This window comes from Falco naumanni, chromosome 5, assembly GCF_017639655.2.
Source record: "Falco naumanni isolate bFalNau1 chromosome 5, bFalNau1.pat, whole genome shotgun sequence".
Taxonomy (NCBI): domain Eukaryota; kingdom Metazoa; phylum Chordata; class Aves; order Falconiformes; family Falconidae; genus Falco; species Falco naumanni.
In genome coordinates this window covers 62,860,204-62,880,052 of record NC_054058.1, presented here as the reverse complement: position 1 = coordinate 62,880,052, position 19,849 = coordinate 62,860,204, and the positions used below count along the sequence as shown (strand labels likewise).

General features: G+C 48.7%; 1 protein-coding gene across 3 annotated transcripts in view; it reads right to left on the bottom strand.

The window, feature by feature from the left end:
• PLXNA4 (plexin A4) overlaps nt 1-19,849 on the bottom strand; it is a 455,595-nt gene that overhangs the window by 229,287 nt on the left and 206,459 nt on the right. The gene's annotated exons all lie outside the window — the stretch shown is intronic.

Here is a 19,849-nt window from a genome sequence, read left to right as displayed (position 1 = left end):
TGCTGGTCCCACCAACACAAGAGCACTGTAGAAGAATAATCCAGAGCCTGCTCGCTTTTATCTGGCACTGGCACTGTGTTACTGTCATTGCCTGGCCAACTCTATCAAGCTGGAAATGATGGCACAGAGGTCAGAATTTGCGGTGATGATGAGCAAAAGATTAAAAAAAAGCAAAAACCAACACACGAGTCTGCAGTCAGCCAAATGCTAGTCAGACAATATTATTGTTCTTATTGCTAATATTCCATGGGGCAATATATTATTGCAGAGTGTACAATACAACACAGACTATTTCTCTTCTTGATTACACGTATCAGATATTGAAATCAGTCCTGAACAACTATGACACCTTATGATTCCAGACACATCCCAGAACAGGGTGTTACTTAGGAACATCAATAACTGGGATTATGAGAAGGTACTAGATACACAGTGCCAGTCTATCCTTCATAGTGACCCAGTGATACAGAAGAAAATGCACAAAACACCAGAGTTTTCTTTACCTGTCTAAACCCACTTTCTAGAGATTAGGCTCAAAAGCAGCTAAAAAGATTTGTAAACCCTTTCAATACTATAATTACACTTCAGGATAATCTAGCTGTCCACAGGCCTATTGGGTCCTTCTGGATGTTGTGAGGCTCTATACTTCAGCAAACCCCATGGCCATGTTTCAGAGATGCATCCACATTCCTTATCTATCCTGGTATGTTTTTAACATGTTGCCCTTCACTTTCAGAAAATCTTCTATCCTGCAGCAACACAAGCATCACAGTACCCTTGCCTAGAAAAAACAACATTGTAGTAGATCCGCTTCGTGCTCCACATCATGATCTCCACACCTCCCTGACCAACAGTAGACCAAAGGCTCCCAGTTGCTAGTTTGTACTTATGCAGTTTGATAGTGGAACAAAAGCACCCTTCCCACCCAAAGGAAATAACAACCCAGCAAGAATGTATGGTGTCCAGACCCATTCCCACTGTTTCCTGGCACAGTCCATGAGCTTGTTCCTCCTGTATCAACCTTCCAGCAAAGAAACTGAGCCTGAATCATCTTCTATAATAGAAAGATAAAGAGAAAGGAAGAGAGGGAATGGCAAAGGGTCTGGAAAGCCTGCATAAGGGTATCTTATACTCCCAGGAAAGAGGGGAAATGAGGCCGAGAGGAGTTAGAGGGGCTCCCTGTGACAGCAAAGGTTCTGGAGGGTGCTCAGGGATGCTCAGATCCTACATGCTATCCACCACTCTGCACAAGCGGGTGTATGTGCAGGCATTGGCTTTTGGGCTAGTCAAATGACACCGGAAGATTTACAGTTAGCTTGTCATCTCGATGGATCTGGCTATGACAGCAACGCATGTTGCAACATCAGCATATAAAGAAGTCAGGGCCTGAAGCCAAATACCGAGCACCCATGTCCCGCTGGCTCTGACTGCCCAGGAGGAACCGGGCTCGCTTGTGTCCATGGTCCCTAATGGGTGAATTCAGCTCCTCAGAGTCTGTCTCCTTGAAAGTGGGCACAGATGTGATTCAGCTGTGAGGTCAAGGGCAAAGAGGCCAACAGGCTCAGGATGAGTCATTGCCCTTAGGACAGTCAAGAGAAAGGAAGAAGGCAGAAAGGGCTGCAGGCTGAGAAGCACAGGCGTCTCCTCACTGGAGGTCTGCCCAGGGCAGCTCAAATGCCCCCACAGCAGGAGCCTTTCCTATTTCCCGTGGAGACTTTCCTGCACTGAGTTCTCATTCCTGGGAAGCGGTGGCTGAGCTTTGCCTGCTGTTTCAGCTCTGCCTCTGCCCCCAGTCCCCTGTGGCTGCTCATCCCTGTCAGAGGGCTGCAAGAAGATCCTCGCTCTCTCTGCTGATCACTATGCTAAACAAACCTTATGTCTTTGCTGCTTTGACCTTGATTTTTCAGCATCTTCAGGGTCAGATCTGTAGGCTGCTAGATATGTAAGCAGCCAATTATCACCCCAGGGCTCAGTCACTGTCCTCAGCCTTTGCCAGGCCCCATTAGAGGAGAAAGAGCTCCAAGACACAAGAGGCAGGCTGGAGAAATAGCTGGCTGGAGTTAACAAATGATGCAGACAGGAGGCACAGCCCCCAGGGATCTCCCCTATGCATTTGGTGCAGGTAGAAGATTGCGCATGTTTCACACCAGGAGAAAAGAGATACTCTCAAGTGATTTAACAGCCGTTGCTAGCCTAATTGCGTGCAAAGTCATTATTTTGCAGAGAGGGAGGGAGGAAGAGAGGAACAGAGTTTATTCCATGGTACATGTGCAAACACACACACGTGCACTCATAAACACACAGCCTAACAACTGTAAGTGCAGGAAACCCTTTCTAGTTAAAGCTAGGAGCTAAGGAATAATAAAATTCAGAAGAAGGCCAGAAAGTCTGGCAGACATTAACCCATGCTGCACAGACCGTGCAAGCTCTCTGCCAGCAAAGAGGTGATTATCATAGCTTGCAGCCAGAAGTCTGGCCTTTAACTCAAGCCATCCCTTTACCTGTCTTAAATTCTGGCTTTCTTATGTTTGACCCCAGGCATGGAGCCCAGAGGATCTCCACCTTCCCTGCACATTCTTTGCAGTCCTGAGCATCAAACAACACAACAGCAGTTTCTCTTAGAAAGGGATTTATTCCTGGCTCCAAGGCATTCACTAGAGCCAGGGCATTTGGGTTAGCAAAAAAATCAAAAGAAGAGCTGTGAAGGGGAAATGAGAAGATTCTCAACAAAGCCTGAAAGTGATCACCACTAAAATCAGGGACACAGATAGGATCTCTGCTCAGAAAGCTTCCCAAGTTGCCAATTGCAGGGAATTTGAAGCATGAACCAGCAGTTTGCTCTGTTCCTGCTTTTCTTTGCTGGCCTCAGCCACAAGCCCCACATGAGGCTGGGGTGCTGGGATAGAGATTTCTTCTGACTGAAGTACAGGTATTCTTATATTCAAGATGTTCTTATTAGTCCATGGGATTAGAGCCTGACTGGCAGTCCAGTTGAGATTTCTCCTTGAAACTGCCTGTGAACCATGAGGACCTCTGCAAGGCAAAGGGGAGGGCGATCGGAGAAGGTTCCAGGGCCATACACAAGTCTCCAAATGCTCAGTCCACTACAACCACTGTTACCAGACCTGTGCACACTCCTCCACAAACATACTTTGATCACTTCCACCACAGGAATACCTGGCACATGAAGGCACAGACCCCAGGTGAGATCCCCCATTGCGTACATCAGTGCTGGTTATACCCAACCGCTCATCCACCCAGGTTCTGCCCTGGAACGTGCCTACGTGCAGCAAAGCACCTTGGCAGCCAGGTCACACCCCACCGAGCTGTTTACTCCCCCCTGCTCACCTGAGGAGGTCTCTTCTTCCCAGCTCAGGGTTTAAGCTGGGGGGGCTTTGGGCAGCCCCTCGCTGCAGAGAGGTGAGCACAGAACTGATGTGCAGGTGAGCTCAGGGAGCCAGATTTAGTGCCAGTTGCTCCCTCACCACATTTTCAGGCAGAATCACCCTGCAGCCCGGCACCCAGGCAATGGGCAAAGCCTTTTCTTTATCTCCACATCCAGGGCTCGGGAGCAAGAGGAAAAGCCTGCACAGACTTCAGAAAGAGCCCTTACAAATACCTGCTCCCACTGCCTACACATTTGCCCTGGATGGGCACATGGTCCTTGGACCACAAGATGCTCTGCTTAGCACCCCAGGTTCCCCTGCCCTCCTTTAGGCCAACGCACACATGCAGAGTTCCCAGGGACAAACACTGTCAGGCTGCTGCGTGTTAATCCTGCTTCCTGGAAGGCTGCACTCACTGGGCTTGGTTCTGCAAAGCCGGCTGCTATTAAAACATCAGTATGATGCTTCCCGAAGGTCAACTACCAGGGGACCTATTCTGGCAGCTGTTTGTTTGTTTGTCTGAACATTATCTAGGGCTGGCTGTTTATTTACATCCATTGAAGTATCAGACAATAAATATCCTCTCCCAGTAGCAAACAGATGCTTGTACTCGAATGTTCTGGCTAGCGCTGACTTCAAAACGATCTCCTTAATGAGCAAACAACACTATTAATCTTTAAAGACGCAGGCTCTGGCCTTCCTGGAGCTCCCACCCTGGCCATGGCTAGGCCTACAGGCATCCTGGCAAGAAGCCCATGGGTCTGGTATACGAAAGAAGGTAAAAGATAGCTTCCATCACTTGACTGGTGCTTTTTAGCATTATCTGGGTCTCCCCAGCTGCTGTGGGGTTCACAGGAGGGTGATGCTTGAGCACAGTCTCCCAGGCAAGCTGCTAGCAGATGCCTCAATCACACTTCTAAGAGGAAGATGAGGTTTAGAAGTTGAGATAATATTGTTGAAGAGCAGGATACAATAAACCCCTCCAAATCACAGGTATGGACTCAACAGGGTCAAAGGAAAAGCAGTGGGGTTAGAGGACAAAGAAGGAATTGGTGCAAGCAAGCTTTAGTCCCATTATTGGAAGATAAACCATGATCACATCAAAAAGAAAATATCCTTAAGCTCACCAGAACAATAGAAACACCTGCCTTCCAGAATGGAAGGTCGATCCTGTCCCATGGTCTGAGAGGACCACATACCTCTGTTACCATGTTATTCCTCCAACTAAGCTAGATGGGGACTGTCTTTTGGAAAGCTTCATAGTGCAGATGTGGTGGCTAGGTGAGAAAGAGGCGAAGCGACTTAACACGCCAGGAGCAGAGTGGGGAAAAGCTCTACCAAACTATATGTCTACTTTAGCAAACAGTGTAGCGTAATAAAAGTTATCTGTAAAGGGACACTTCTTCTGCTGAAATCCAGCATCCATATTACATGTACTTCGGGAGCTTTACTTCAGACCCATTGAAGCCTGATCCTGTAGACTGAATCAGTGTTTGGAGCACGTTAACATCATCCAATATTTTTTTATCCAAGAAAAATCCGTTCATAGACTGCTCTGCTGCTCTGCTGTTTGAATCACAGCAATGCACAGACAACTGTTTGTCTTCAAAACTGTCTTCAGACTCACTTCAGAAACAGACCCCTGAACCAGGACTCCTGTTACCACCTCGCTTCTATTTTGTTTTCCTAGCAGCTTGGACTGGTCACTGGCAGAGAAAGAACAAATCATTTCCACTGTGTTGATCAAGCTCAGCTGTTTCCTGCTCTTCTAAAACCATCATCTCCTGCCCAGAGCATCATTCCTAGCCCTTCAGAGTCAAAACAAGACCTCCCTCCATCAATATCTCTGTATAAAGCACCTGAAAGTCATCCAGATCTCCTGTGGTGGGGAGCATGACCATGACAGCCAGCTAGGTGGGCAGCAGGAGCAGGCACTGGCTGAATGGCAGTGATTACAAATAATTAAATTAATAACTAAGCAGAAGAGATGTTTGGTGAACCATGGTTCACTCAGCCAACCCATTCCTCTCCACCACTCTGTTTTTGTGCAGCGTCAGCAGCCCTCAGGCTGACAAAGTTAAAGGGAATTCATCATTGCTGGCCCAATGCTTCCAGCTGGCGATCCAGCAGCTCCCGCTCAAGTCATGCTGGTGGTTTGTTTTAGCCATGAAATTGCCCCAGTTCCCGGAGGAGGTGATTAAATGGCTGCCAGGAAGATTGCAAGAGTCAATTTTAAAGGCAAAGCCCTGCAGGCCACAGAATCAGACCCTGCTGCCTGTGCCTGGGTGCAAGGGTATGAACATGGCTGTGGCACTGCCTCTGAAAGGAGAAGAAATATTTTTGGGTGGGCAAAGCCATAACTGGCAGGACAAGCTCTGTTCTTCCCATACCCTGAGGCATCTCTCCTTCACCCTCCTTGCCTCTCCTCCTCCCAGGGCTTCTCACTGGAATCACTGTCTCCTCATGATTGGATTAAGGATCTACAAACATCATTTCTAGGAGATCCAAGCAGACTGGGAGCCACACACATTAATCCAGGCTGCTCTGAAAACAGCCTTATGACTGTACAGGGGCCCCCTAATACTTCATTGCTTTTCCAATATGAGTTCTTCCCTGTTTTATGAACCTAATGTTCCCCTGTGGACACTGGGACTGTTGGCTGCTGTTCTTTGCTTGGCGAGGGGGCAAAGACACGGCAGACAGCGTATGATCTAATGTCAGGCCATTATGATGATCATCTATTTCTGCTTTTCCATTGATTTGGGTTACATGATGTAGCTCTATTGATCTCAGCAAAGATGGGGATGGGAATGGTGATGCTCCATGTTCCTCCTATTTCCTTCTGTTTTGGCATGTGTTTTCCAATTGGATAATCTGTTCTAATTTGCCTAAAGCCTATTAACAGGAGATCAATTTCTAATAAAACATGGCTTTTCAATAGCCCTGTCTATCTACTGATCCAAAAGGCCTTTAAAATCACTAATTGAAAAAGGAAAGGGTGAAGTATCTCTTCCTTGTGCCTAATAGTCAGCAGCCAGCAGCCCTCTCTTCTCTTGTACAGATGTTTTAAGGTGCCACTTGCATGGACGATGCCAGCCCATGCAAATACAGATCTTAGAGCACCTTCAGCCACACGGAGAGCAGGATCCTGGAAAACCAGGTGTTTAGTCTTCTCAACACTCATGCTTTCAGTGCTGTTCAGACCCCAACATGTCATGATGGCAGCCACTCTCACCAGAGGTGATGCTAGCTGATCCAGACAAGAGAATCGACCCCAGCCTTTTATTTCCAAGGTAGACCCACATGCTAAAGTTGCAAGTGCCCTCCACCTTTTACCCTGGCAAGGCTCACCTCTAAACCTCTGTCCCAAGCTCCTCAGCGTCTGTGTGATCCCTCACCCAATTACGCCCACAGACCCAAAGCTGTACACACAAAAATACCCCTGCAGAAGGCACCTACAGGCACAGCATGCTTGCTTCATGGAATGCTTATGTACACCTGAGTACACACATCCATCACACACAATAGAAGGGACAGTGAAGCGGCTTGGTCTTGCAATCCCTTCAAGGTCCTGGTTTACACTTCTTTTGTCTGGATCTAAACCTTGTGGTTAGCAAGCAAGCAAGATTTATTTGCTACAGCATTGCAACAGCCAAGGAGAATAGTACTTCTCCCCTTCTCCAGCTACACAGTTCCCAGGCCCTTTTTTTTTTCCAAGCAGCAAAACCAAGGTTTTTAAGAAAACAGCTTCCCTAGAATACCGCCGGCTAATCCCTATCATCTGCAGGCACTGCACTGTAATCCTCCCTCCGCACACCCTCGGCCAGGCTCTGGCAGGGAGCACGGGTGGCTGCCCTGAGCAGGGAGGTATAGGCACTAATCCCTGCAGAGGAGTCACCCACTGACCTCTCATGTAATCCAGCCAGGCTGCAAAATTAGGTCGAACAGAGATGTGCCCGACTGCTGGATTGGAGATCTCCCTTGGCAGGGTGACCACAGCACACTGGGGCAGAGGGAGATTCCTCTTACTTCAGGATGTGCAGGAGAAACATGGGACAAGATGTTGATGGCCATCTGGTTTCCTTTTTCAGGGAGATGTGTGTCACCAGGCCTTGACATGGCTACTAGGTGCACCAGTTTCATCGTGGTTTACTGTCTCACAACAGATCAAGCATGCCATAACCTGGGATACGCTGGAATGAGCCTTCTGCTTTGGGGCAGCGTCCTTCAAGCCAGGAGACAAACTCCTAGCTGGCAGAGGTCCCCTTTCTTCATAGCCCACAGCACGTAACTACTGTGCCATACAACTGTGGTTCCTCACCAACATTTATAGCAAGACATACTCCTGGCTGCAACGGATCTATGATCTAGTTAGACATAAATGAAAGACCCACCTTTCATTCTGGGCTTGGACAGCACCTGACACAGTGGGTTCATGACTGTTGCTCCCAGCACCATAAAAAAAATAATGACAGTTTGAAGTGCAGCCAGCCAGGACATAGCTGGACTGCAGGGCTCATCCCAAAGTGAAACAGCTACAGAGCTGGAAACAGAGGGAAAGAGAAGGAGTTGTCTGGGTCCTTCCTCTCCCTCACCAGGGAGAGCATGTCAGGTGTACGCAGCTTTCACATTCATGAGCCAATTGACAGATGACATCATTTTTGAAAGCATGGTTTACACATGCTCCCCTGGCGCTCCCTGATTGATAAATTAGACACTCATGAGCCACGTGCTAATCAATGCAAATCATTAGTTTGTAACAACACAAGGCAAGCTCGGCAGAGCTCATTTTTCAAGGTAATGGCCTGCTAAGTGATCAGTGTTCAGCAACAAGCTCTGCCAGGCAATCTATTCACAGGCTGCTGGCACTCACCTATGGCACGAGGATGAGCCCTTTGCAGTCCAGTTGCTACCAAGGACTTACAGAAGACTCCTGTATCAGAAGACTTACAGAGCTAATAGGTCCAGAGGATTCTCTTTCACCTGATGCAACAGGGTGCTGTGAGGAGAAGGAGGTGACTTTACTGCTGTAGAGTGACCATTGGTGTGCTGCAGAGAGGCAGATGCAGTATCCAAAAACCCCATCGCAGTGCACACGAACAGAGCAGCACTAGGATGACCTTCAATCCCGTCCACTGGGATCCTAAATATGAGTATCGAGCACCAGAACCCTCTCTGTGAGCGCTGCACTTTACCTCTGGGAATGTCAAATAGAGAATCCTTATTCTTCATGGAGGACCTGGAGTCGCTCTGTGGTAGGATATATGCATGAAGGAGGAGGAATAGCAGGTTTGAGGCTGTGGCTCTTGCACTGAGCAGCACAGCCCCAAACCTGCTCTTCCTCCTCCTTCCTCTTCACAAGGCATCACAGCTCCTGGCCCTTGCCCAGGCTCTGCTGACAGTGGCCGCCTTAGTCCCAGACATCTGGAGTGCATGTGCTCTTGTAGTGCCTGAACACTTCTTTCCCACTTACCCCAACCTCACAACCTAAAATAAAAGTCATCTGAGACTGCAAAATTTTGCTTTGCCTTCTATCAGTGGAAAATGAAGGAGGGCACTCAAAACATTGACCAGCAGGTGTGTCCCAGGAAACTTCATGCTGACAGCAATGGCATCTCTAAGAACTGATGCATCAGGCATGTGCTTGGCCAAATGAAGAGGCCATTTGAACACTCTAGCCATCAGATTTTACATCCAAACTTTCAGCTTCAGTCTCTTATAAGTGCTGTCCTGCTGAATGAGTACTTCGGGAGAATGAAACTACATCAGGGAAAGACCTGTCACCATTGACCAATCTGCCACAGCAAAAGGAGGGCAGGAGAATGGGACGACTCTGCTCCTTCCCCAGAGGAGCCCGTACAGCCTCTGTGTTGGCTTCCCAGGATCCACAGGATTTCAGTCCCATTGGCAATAAAGCCCCATCTCTTTATTCATGGGTTGCTTTCTCACACATATATCCTACCACAGGTGGTCCACAGAGTGACTCCAGGTCCTCCATGAAGAATAAGGATTCTCTATTTGACATTCCCAGAGGTAAAGTGCAGCGCTCACAGAGAGGGTTCTGATGCTCGATACTCATATTTAGGATCCCAGTGGACGGGATTGAAGGTCATCCTAGTGCTGCTCTGTTCATGTGCACTACGATGGGGTTTTTGGATACTGCATCTGCCTCTCTGCAGCACACCAATGGTCACTCTACAGCAGTAAAGTCACCTCCTTCTCCTCACAGCACCCTGTTGCATCAGGTGAAAGAGAATCCTCTGGACCTATTAGCTCTGTAAGTCTTCTGATACAGGAGTCTTCTGTAAGTCATGGCAGTGTTCCAATTTTTCAGTGTGCAGGAATTCAGATGTATATAAAGCCACTGGCCATAGCACAGATCTCTGGGCAGTTTTGCTTCTCTCAGGCTGGTGGAATTTAATTTACATGCCCAACATTTTGGGAACAGGACAGCTAGCTTTTAAATGTTTACCCTGTTACTGTCACCAGTCCTGGATTTTCACAAAGAGAATGTAAATAGATGTCTTTGGTCAGAGGGGGTACTGATTGGGATTAAGGGAACGACAATGCAAAAAAAAAAACAACCCTCCAACCAAGAAAAAAACAAAGTCCCCTAAACTTTAACATACAAGAGCATGGGTGACAGCTCGTGAGATGCACAACCCAAAATGCTTGCCTAATTCTGGTCAACACTTAAGCAGGGGTCAAATCATACATAAAACTAATTCAGAGAAGCAGCACTACCAGAAGGGCTCAAAGTCCTGCATGCTTTTGGTTCAGAAAGACCCAGAAGCATGTCATGTGCGTGAATGGGACTGACTGGAGACAAAGATCTCAGCGTAGTTGGCCTGGAGTACAAACCCTTACATAGGATTGCTGAGAAATTGAGGCAGATTGTAATATGGGATGGTATGAGGACAGACGGATTGCAGCATGGGCTGGATCATGAACACAAGTCCTTTATAAGCATCTGTTCATGGGGCTGAGGGACCAGATTCCTCCCAGAGATGAACTCACCCTGCCATGCCGGGAACGCAGTGACCCAGGGGGCTGGGAGCCCTGCGGCAGGGGGTGTGGAGCAGCACCACAAAGGGCCCTTTGACTGCGGCCAGACGGGTGAGCTTTGAGACACCCACAGATACTCCACGACACTGTGTCACTTGAAAGGAAGCCAGCTGCCCTTTGGCAACAGGAGGCATGCACGCATGCAGAGACCCAGGAAACCGCATGGATGCATGGGCAGGAGAGCATGCAGCAGCACCCAGGTGGGCACGGGCAGCAGAGTGCACATCAACACAGTAGCATGCCAGAGGGTGGAAATACTCAAGCAGGCAAATCAGGCAGTGATCTGGAGGGACCCAGCAACATATGCATGCACACGTGCACACACCCTGCCCACAAGGCTCATCTACCTGCACTGAGGATGCGCTCACCACCATGCCACGGGGCCTCGGTCATAAGCAACGGGCCATGCGGTGATATATATATGAGCACATGCATGCACTGAGTGTATATTCACACACAGCAGTGTCTGGGGCTGGAGCACGTGTGGACAGCACAGGCATCCCCACAAAAGGACCTGCACCCTGTAGCAGACAGCACAGGGAATCGATCTGAATATGGGCATTTACACACACCTCGGGTGGCTCAGTGCCCTGTGCAGCTGCAGGCATCAGCGAGGGCAACAAGCTCAATCATAGCCTGTCACATTCAATCTTGGAGATATACAGACGCATTTGCAATTTCCCTTTACAGCGTATCAGAGGCAGACTGAAGCCCCTGCTTTGCTGAGGATTTGGGTACTTTCACCACTTTCTCTAAAACAAACAAATCAAAAATAATATCCCAGAGATTATATCACTGGTTGAGTACAATTCTCTGCTCTCGCACTGATATTTGTCAGATACTGGTGCTTAATGGCTATAGGGAGATGCAGAGAGTGATGGACTGTGAGTGCATAACTGAAAACAGAGAAATCTGGGGGCTGGAGCTCTTTGTGTACACCCTTGCTAAGAGCTGTGGGCTTGGGTGGGTGGATTGAAGTGGTGGCTTTGGGAACAATTCCTGTCAGCAATGTGGGGACACATTATCTCCAAGACCAGGGGAAGGGGAACCTGAAAGAGAAGCTCTCCAAGGAAATCAGCCAGCCCAGACTCTGTCCAGTCGCTTTTGTCAGTTGACATCCCTGGGGCTAAGGTTGGGATAATGAGGTCCCACATATCTCTGGGCCCCAGCCCCACTGACAGGCTTCTGCTCTGCAAAGGTTATTGTAATTCAATTGCTGACTCTTTAAGCTCCTGGGTTTCTCAATGACAAGATGACCTATTAAGAACTTAATATCAGATAAAAAAACATCCCTTGAAACCTTTCTAACCTTCATAATCTATGTTTATCCACAGGAAAAAAAAGAGAAACAAATAAGGAAAAAGAGTTAATGCTTATCTTCCAGTATTGCCTCAGATAAAAGGGAAGTACCATCTGGGGACACAGCTCCACATTCCCCTTTCTCCCCTTTCATGCAAGCAGCCAGAAAACTGACCCAGTGCTGAAACAGTGGACAAGACCTCTCCCATTCACCTCCCCCAGACTGATCCTCCACTGAAGGCTGCTCTCATCTGCTGAGCCACCAACACTTCCTCTGCTTTTGTCTCTAATATTTGACTAAAGGATGTGAGGATGTGTCTCTCTGCAGGCCAGCCTCAGCACAGACCACCTTTCTCACCAGCCAATCTCAAATGAGTAGCAGTCGTCCCAGAAAGTGCCAACTCTTCCATCAGCCAACTCCCATCAAGACCAAATTGCTCAGCAGCCACCTCTGCTCAGCTGTGTCCCACCAAGGCCTTCACCTTCCCAAGGTTTCTTTTCATCTCCCATCAGCTCGTCCCTCATTAGTGACCCAAAGCCGTCTCTCATACTTTTTTTATTCCAATGCCACCAGGTGCCTTGTTGGTCCTCTCCAACATCACTTGGCTGGATTCATCTGCAGTCTCCAGCACTGAGCTAAAAGATGTTCCTAGTCACCACCGTATGGAGAGACAGCTGCCCCTCCAAACTCCTGCAGAAAAGACCGCACCAAACACATCCCTGCTCAGTTCTTCCCTCCCCATCTCCTCAGTCCTTCCTGAAAGGATCAGCAACAACCTCAGCTGTGCACTCCATGCAGCCACTTGGCTTCATCAAGTCTGTCCCCCTGGGAACCCCAAAGCATCCAGTGACCCGTGTGAGAGCTACTGCTGTGCCCTCACGGTAACACAGCCACTTCTGAGGGTGCCACATGAGCAAACATGAATGATGGGAGGACAGAATTAGCAGCCATGGCCCTTCCTCCACGTCAGCTAAGAAAGTAAAGACAGGGGGGCATAGGGTCTCTCCGCTCTGGGGCATGAGGATGGAGGGAAGTAGTGTGTAGAGGGGACATGCAACAAGAGGTGAAAAATGATCCCAAGCCCAGAGAGCTTCCCTGTAGTGAAAACATGGTGAAAACATGGGCCCAAGTCCAGCATAATGAATTACATCAGAGATCACTGGATATGGAGCAGTGGAGTAGTGAATATCAATCAGAATCAAACCTCACCTGAGTTATGAGGTGGCTATATGATTTCAGAGATGTCACCTACCCTGCCAGTGCTTCACTTTTGCACATTTTTCACTGAAAACAGTTGTGGATTGGATTATTTTTATGGGAGACCTTCTGCGGATACAGGAAAGGTTAAATGGAGGTTCTTGAGATATAAAGTATAGACTCAAAAAAATACTACCAAAGTAGCAAGCATCACTGTGCATCCTTCAGCCTAGAGAGTGACACAGGGGAAAACATCATTTGTATGATCACAGACCCATGGCTTTTAGATCATTATTAAGGGCACCTCCAGAGAGGGTTGGGGAAAGCAAAAACTTACTGGAATTGGAAATTTTCAAATGAAAAGTATTGCGTAAGCAAAGCGAGGGAACTGGGCAGGGGGGGTGTCAGCCTGTAGAAAAGGAGGCTCAGGAGAGACCTTCTTGCTCCCTACAACTACCTGAAAGGAGGTTGTAGCAAGGTGGGCGTCGGTCTCTTCTCCCATGTAACAAGTGACAGAGGAAACAACCTTAAGTTGCACCAGGGGAAGTTTAGATTGGATATTAGGAGAAATTTCTTCATGGAAAGGGTTGTCAAGCATTGGAGCAGGCTGCCTGAGGAGGTGGTGGAGTTCTCATCCCTGGAGGGATTTAAAAGACATGTAGATGTGGCATTTGGGGACATGGTTTAGTGGTAGACTTGTCAGTGTTGGGTTAATAGTTGGACCTGATGACCTTAAAGGTCTTTTCCAACCTAAACAAATCCATGATTCCAATTATTACCTCCAATATTGTAAGAATAGCACCATCTCCAGACCCTTAATCACAGGGGTTTCTTCAACATCAATCAGAATTAGTCAAATGTGTATTCAAAGCCCTTGATTGAATTACCTAAAAGTAATTCAAATGAATTTAAAAATAACAGCATAGTAGGCACATTTTTAATGCTGGTTAATCACCAGCCAAGACCATCAGTGTAAAGTCTCCGTGTACAAAGAGACTAAAGGTAGAAATGCAGCAGTCAAGGATGGCAGAAAGTGGTTTCCTCCCAGCCAAGCACACCCCAGCATCTGCAGAGCATCAGCCCAGGTCTATGGGGACAAGGTTGACCACCCCATGGAGGAAACAGAGCCCTTCAGGTGCACTTAAAAAGGATTAGGAGGTCTGCTGGCAACAGTCCTAGAGGAGCTGTATGGCACGGAGGGCAAAGCACAAGGTACTATAAAGAGAGACTTAAGAGAGCCAGAGGGATTTAGTGGGCAAGTGCTGACATATCATTCCACTTAGACAGAGACAGGGGACTCCTGGGAGAGAAGAAAGGCTTCCTGAGCCATGCGGGTTGGGGTCTGCCTGTTGAGCTGGGAATCAGATCCTAGATCAAGCTTTTGGGGGATTTAAGTTGTCCCATCAAAGGAGTTAGGGCAGCTTTCATGAGTTTAACATGACCCTGTAGCACTGAACCAGCCCAAAAACCTCTCCCCCAGCAGAACCGCAGGTGAAATACGACATGTAGAGAAATTCAGAAAGCCTGGAAAAGCCAAGCACAAAGAGGACCCTGACAGACCATCTCTAGGGATGCTTTGGATGAGCCAAGCGATGCACAAGAACCAGAGCCCAGCAGGGAAGTCAGAACAGAGCTAAGGAGAGGCACTGTCCTTCCAACAGGACCAACCTGCACATCTGCAACTCGCCTGGTGCCCTATACCTTCCCCCAGACCCTTTATTTACTTTTGTAAGTATTAGAGCAGTGCCCTGCCTGAGGCAAGACAGCTACTTTTCTTCTAATACAAGAGACTGACATGGCTGAGCTTTAAAAGTAGTGTCCCGTAAGGAGCTGCAGGAGTCCTGCATCCTCTAAAGGCCCTGGCTGGCTACTTGCCTACACAGCTTGTTACCTCTGTACCAGTGGCTTATACCTGGCCACACACCAGTGAACACCAATAAACAGGGCCTGCCTGAAAACTTATGGGGACAACGCGCAACCCTTCCTGGGGCAGTCACTAGCAGAGTAGAAACCACATCCTAGACCTAGACACTACTGCTGCAGCTGCACGCTTGGATAGCAGAATTTGGGAAATGGGACTGCTTTCCAGAGAGGTTTATGGCACTGCTGTGTTTCAGCTCCCTGGGCTGCCCAAAGAGGTTCTTTCCCTGCTATCTTGAACATGTCAAGCAAGGCAGAGAGCATGCAGCAAGTTCAGCTGCACCTTTGGTGATGGAAAGATGGTGGAAGAGTAGCCTGAGCATCATCTTGTGTCTCCATAGCTGTCACCTATCCCCCATGGGCGGGGGAGAGGCAGCAAGAGCGTGTCACTCACGGGAGCCAAGGGATCACTTTCTTCTGGGACCTCGAGGTAACCCAGGCAGTGAAACTCTACCCAAAGCCATTTTGACATAAGGTCGTGGCTTAAGACAAAGCAAGGTCAGGAGTTCAGCGTCAATACAGCAAGTGCCAGTCAGGACACAAAAGGACTGGGGGATCAGATACACCTGCCGAGCCTGCTTGGGAGGGAGGGTATTGAGATGCATAATGACTCCCCCTTTCATCCCTGCTGCCTTTCCCCTCGGTTCACACGGCTCTCCGGGCTTTGTCCTTGCACGGGTTGCCTCCAAGCAGGGTCCTAGCCAAGGCACCCCTCCACAGTCACACAGCACAGGTAGTGGAACAGGAATTGGGTGATGGGGGATGTAAGAGCTTAACCCCCACCCCTTCCACTGAAGCAATGGCTCAGCAGAATCACTCCTAAGAGCAACCAGTTATTTCTGTGTTCATCTCCAGCTTTGTGCTGGCGTAAAACAACACGGGTACCCCAGATTTACACACCAGTAGCAGCAGGGACTCCAGAGGAACTAATGTGGACTGGTGACTGCAAGGAAAGAAATACCTCAAACCTCCAGAGTAGGGGCAACTCTTTTTCCTTTAAGTCCTGCCAGGGTGGATTAGTGCTGGCGTTTCATATTCCCAAAGTTTGGGGTGTTACTTAGTGAAATTCCAAGTCAGGGAGATAATAATATGCAAAGTACTGTGCATTTCAAGGTACACACTGATCATCCAGACAACAGCTTGAAACGTCTGCAATATTAAGGATTTTCTTGAAACAGACCCCTTACTGGAATTACAACCCACTCACTCCTTCCCAAAGGCTGATCGCCTTTTGAGGGAAAGCTTTCCGTGTTCTCAGGGTTTTGTTGTGGTGAAATTCTATCATTTCCATGAAACTGGAAAAAAACACAGTAACCTTAGGTTTGAAGATCTTCATACTCCCTCAAGGATGCTTCACAGAGCCCTCAGTAAAACAGATTTACAAATGCTTGGAGCTCCCTTGCTTTGTTTTCTCTCTACAGATCTCCCTCACAAGACAGAAGGGGAGAAAAGAAGGTTTTTAAATAGTTACTTAACCAACCCTTACCAAGTTGCATCTCAATTTTTCTTGATCCATGGGAGACGGCGAAAACAGTGGAGCAGGTGAGCGGCTATGTCTGCATATCCAGCACAAAATGAGGGCGAAGGAGAAGGGGTTGGGGCTGGGCTGGCAGTTATTTTGGGGCGGTACTAGTCCAAAATGCTTCTTTTTGGCCGAAGCTTCCCTACGTGTGCAGCAGATGGCGCAGCTGCAGTAGCTGTCCCACCGCCACCCATTGTCCCCACTGCCACCCACTCTCCCCCTGACATCCACTGTCCCACTGCCACCCACTTGTCCCCACACCAGCCCCAGGGTCACCTCTCATCTTGCCTTTTTTTGGCTGGGTCCTGCACCGTGCAACCCCCAGTGCTGGATTTTAGCGCTCTCAGAGCAGTTTGCAGCAATGAACATGGGCCACCAGCTGTCCCAAAGAGGGGGAACATGTCCACAAGGGATGCAGGAGGCACAGCTCCATCACACAGAGACGGATGTACCATAAAACCCTGTATTGGTGTCTCCTGGGACACCAGCATCATTCACAGCCCTGAACCCAGCCTGAGCCCCCCAGCCCTCTTTGGGATGTTTAAAACTGGGTGAGACAAAGGACAGGCTACAAAACAGGCCATGGGGAGCAATCCTGCCTTGGCTCAGGTGCTTCATTTCCATACCAGGAGAGAAAAGCCATGTCCCTGGTGTGGGGCTTGCCTCCACAGGCAATGCCAGTCCGGATGGATGGAGACCAGATCCTGACCAGCTGCCTCAGGAGCCAGGAGCCAACCTCCCCCCACCGCCTGCACCCTTTGGGCCTGGCTGCATTCATCGGAGAAGACTGGTGCTTCTCATCGTGGCTGTAATGGTTCCCACTGGACTACTATTTCTGTCCGGGAGTGACAGAGCCAGGCAGTATGAAGCCTTTATTTTGGGGACTCCAGGCTATCTTTGCAGGCTTTGTTGTTTGAAGGGGCATGCTTGCTCCCTTTATGACAATCAACTGCTTCTTCTCGCATCTTCAAAGCCTAAAGCTAAAACTTACTGCACTGTCAGTTCTGTCCTGGGCCAACAACTCCCCCCAGCCCCTTTGTGTTGAGGAGCAGCACATGATTGTGCCTCTCCTTTTTCTTATTTTTTTTCTTCTTTCTCTACTTTTGTTACTTGTTCTTGGACGAGGACTAGACAGTTGCTTATAACAGGGAGAAACTTGTGTTTGTACACAGATCTTTTGGCAGTTGGGAAAAAAAATACAGAGGGGAAAATATTATTCTGTGTGGAAGCACCGTGGCAGTTGGTGGCAAACAAACTCAGAGGAGGGACGTGGAGTAGGAAGGAGAACGAGTTAAAGAAGTTCTTTTTGGATGTGGAGGTGGCCATGTCCTATATCTTTCTCTGCAGTTGCCTTCTCCCCCCCACCCCCCCCCCCCACCCCCCCGCATTCCCCAAACTAGGAGCTCGTGAAAGCTTCTTGCCCTTGGCCCCTGGCCTTGGGAGCGGAGCGGAGACAGCCACAAGCAGGCTGCCAGCCACCAGCTGCCATCTCTGTCCCTGCGGTAGCACTCAAAAGCACAGCTGGGACGCGTCTGGGGGAATTGTTTCTTTTTTTGTTGTTTCTTTCTTTCTTTCTTTCGAGAACAGTTGCTTTTTTCTTTTTCCTGGAAGCTCATTTTTCGAACCCGAAATTGCCCAACCCTTCTGTGAAAGTCGCTGCATTTCTTGCCGACAGCCACAGGGTGTCAGCAGCTATATGGAGTGGGTTTCCTATAGGAATCCCGACTCCCTGGGGTGTCCCTTCGATCAAGCAATGCTTTGGGGTGGGTCTCATCCTGCCCTGTCCCTCCGTCAGTTTCCAATGAGCAAAGGATCGTCCCACCGGCTGCTGCCCAGGATTTGTTTCAAGCCGCATGTACATGTTACAGGACTTTGGGGATTTTAGAGCGGGTGATGTCAGTTCTTCCCCGGTGGAGAAATGATCCAAAATGATCCAAGAGCTGGTGGCATGTCCTGGCACAGGAGGGCTTTGAGGGGTAGCTGAGGGTCTGGATGGGGGAAAAATCCCAGAGGTGATAGGCGTTACAAGACGGGCTAAATTTCCAGATTTTTGTGTTTCTGAAGGTCTGATGTCAACTCCTAGGAAATATTAGCAAGGGGACTTCAAGGGGATTTGGGACAGCCAGTTCAGACCCCAAGCACCGCCTTTATGGCCTCATTAGTGCATTAGTTGGGTGTTCATAGCCAGCAGCAAAGAGCTTTGCCATGTCCCACCCTTGAGTTAAAAACTGCCCTTTGCCTTTTCAGCTTCACTGGGGGAGGGAAGGAGCAGTGAAAAGGTCCAGGACCATGGGCACAGCCAGCCATAATCCCTGGTGTCCAAGAGCAGCATCAGCAGGCACAGGAGGTCGAGTCCTGTGCCAGTCCTGCCAGTGCCCTTTGCTGTCGCTCATCCCATGTTGTGCCTTGAGTGTCCCATCTGTACAATGGGAACAGTGAAATCTTCCTTTGCCAAGTCTGAACAGGACAGGGAAGGACTCACACTGAGCATGGAGCAGCGGGGCAGAAGCCCTTCAGATCCCATGTCTTTCCCAACAGTGTTCCCATCTACTCCCCAGACCATGACAAAATGAGGTGCCACTTTCTAGTAACTCAGCTCAAAGCAGGGTATTTCAGACACAAAGATGCAAAGGCTGGGGAGGGGCAAACCAACCTGAAAACAAACGGATGAGGACTGAGCAGCCCTGCTGTGTATGGCTCCAGAGACATCTTGCTGTCACCAGTTACCTGTGTGCCTTCCAGGCATGCACTAAACGTGGGATTCATCTTGTTTAACATGGTCTTCCTGAAAATTAGACATCTCACTTAATGAGTCAGGCAGGTTTCCCCTCTAGTCAATGGAAAGAGACAGGTTTTACCATGGGGTGATTCATGCCATCCTAAATAGGTGTCTCAGGCAGATGGAGTGAATTGCTTTCTGGAGGTGCCAGTCTCTCTCAATTATCTATAAAAGGCAACTCATTTCAATTCAATGCTGATGACCAGCGTTAGGTGAGACAAATTTTAGCCTAAGTGACCGTCTGCCATCTCTCACTGGTAGGTCGTCCACCCTTTCCTTGCTGTCCATGTGGGAAAAGGTGTGTGGATGGCTTATTTCAAAAAGGCTTAATTTTGAGGGCAATGGTTTTTTGCTCAACATGTCATATTACAAGAAGAGGGCTGGAGAACTGTACTTTGATCTCTGTCTATCTTGGGGTGCTATGCTATTACATAGTTATGAAGCAACTCTTGCAGAGCTAGAAGGGCTACAGATAGAGAGCTGTCTCTTCTTTTGGGTACGAAAACTTGCCACTGGGCAGCTTGCAGTTACGAGATAGCAGAGCTTGCCATTAGTGCAGAGCTGACAGTAGGAAACAAAGGATTTGCAACCACCATCCTTGTTACATGCACACATGCCCCGTCCAAGCTGGAGCTGCCCATGAATTCATGGAATCCCAGTTATATCACACTGCTGCAGTG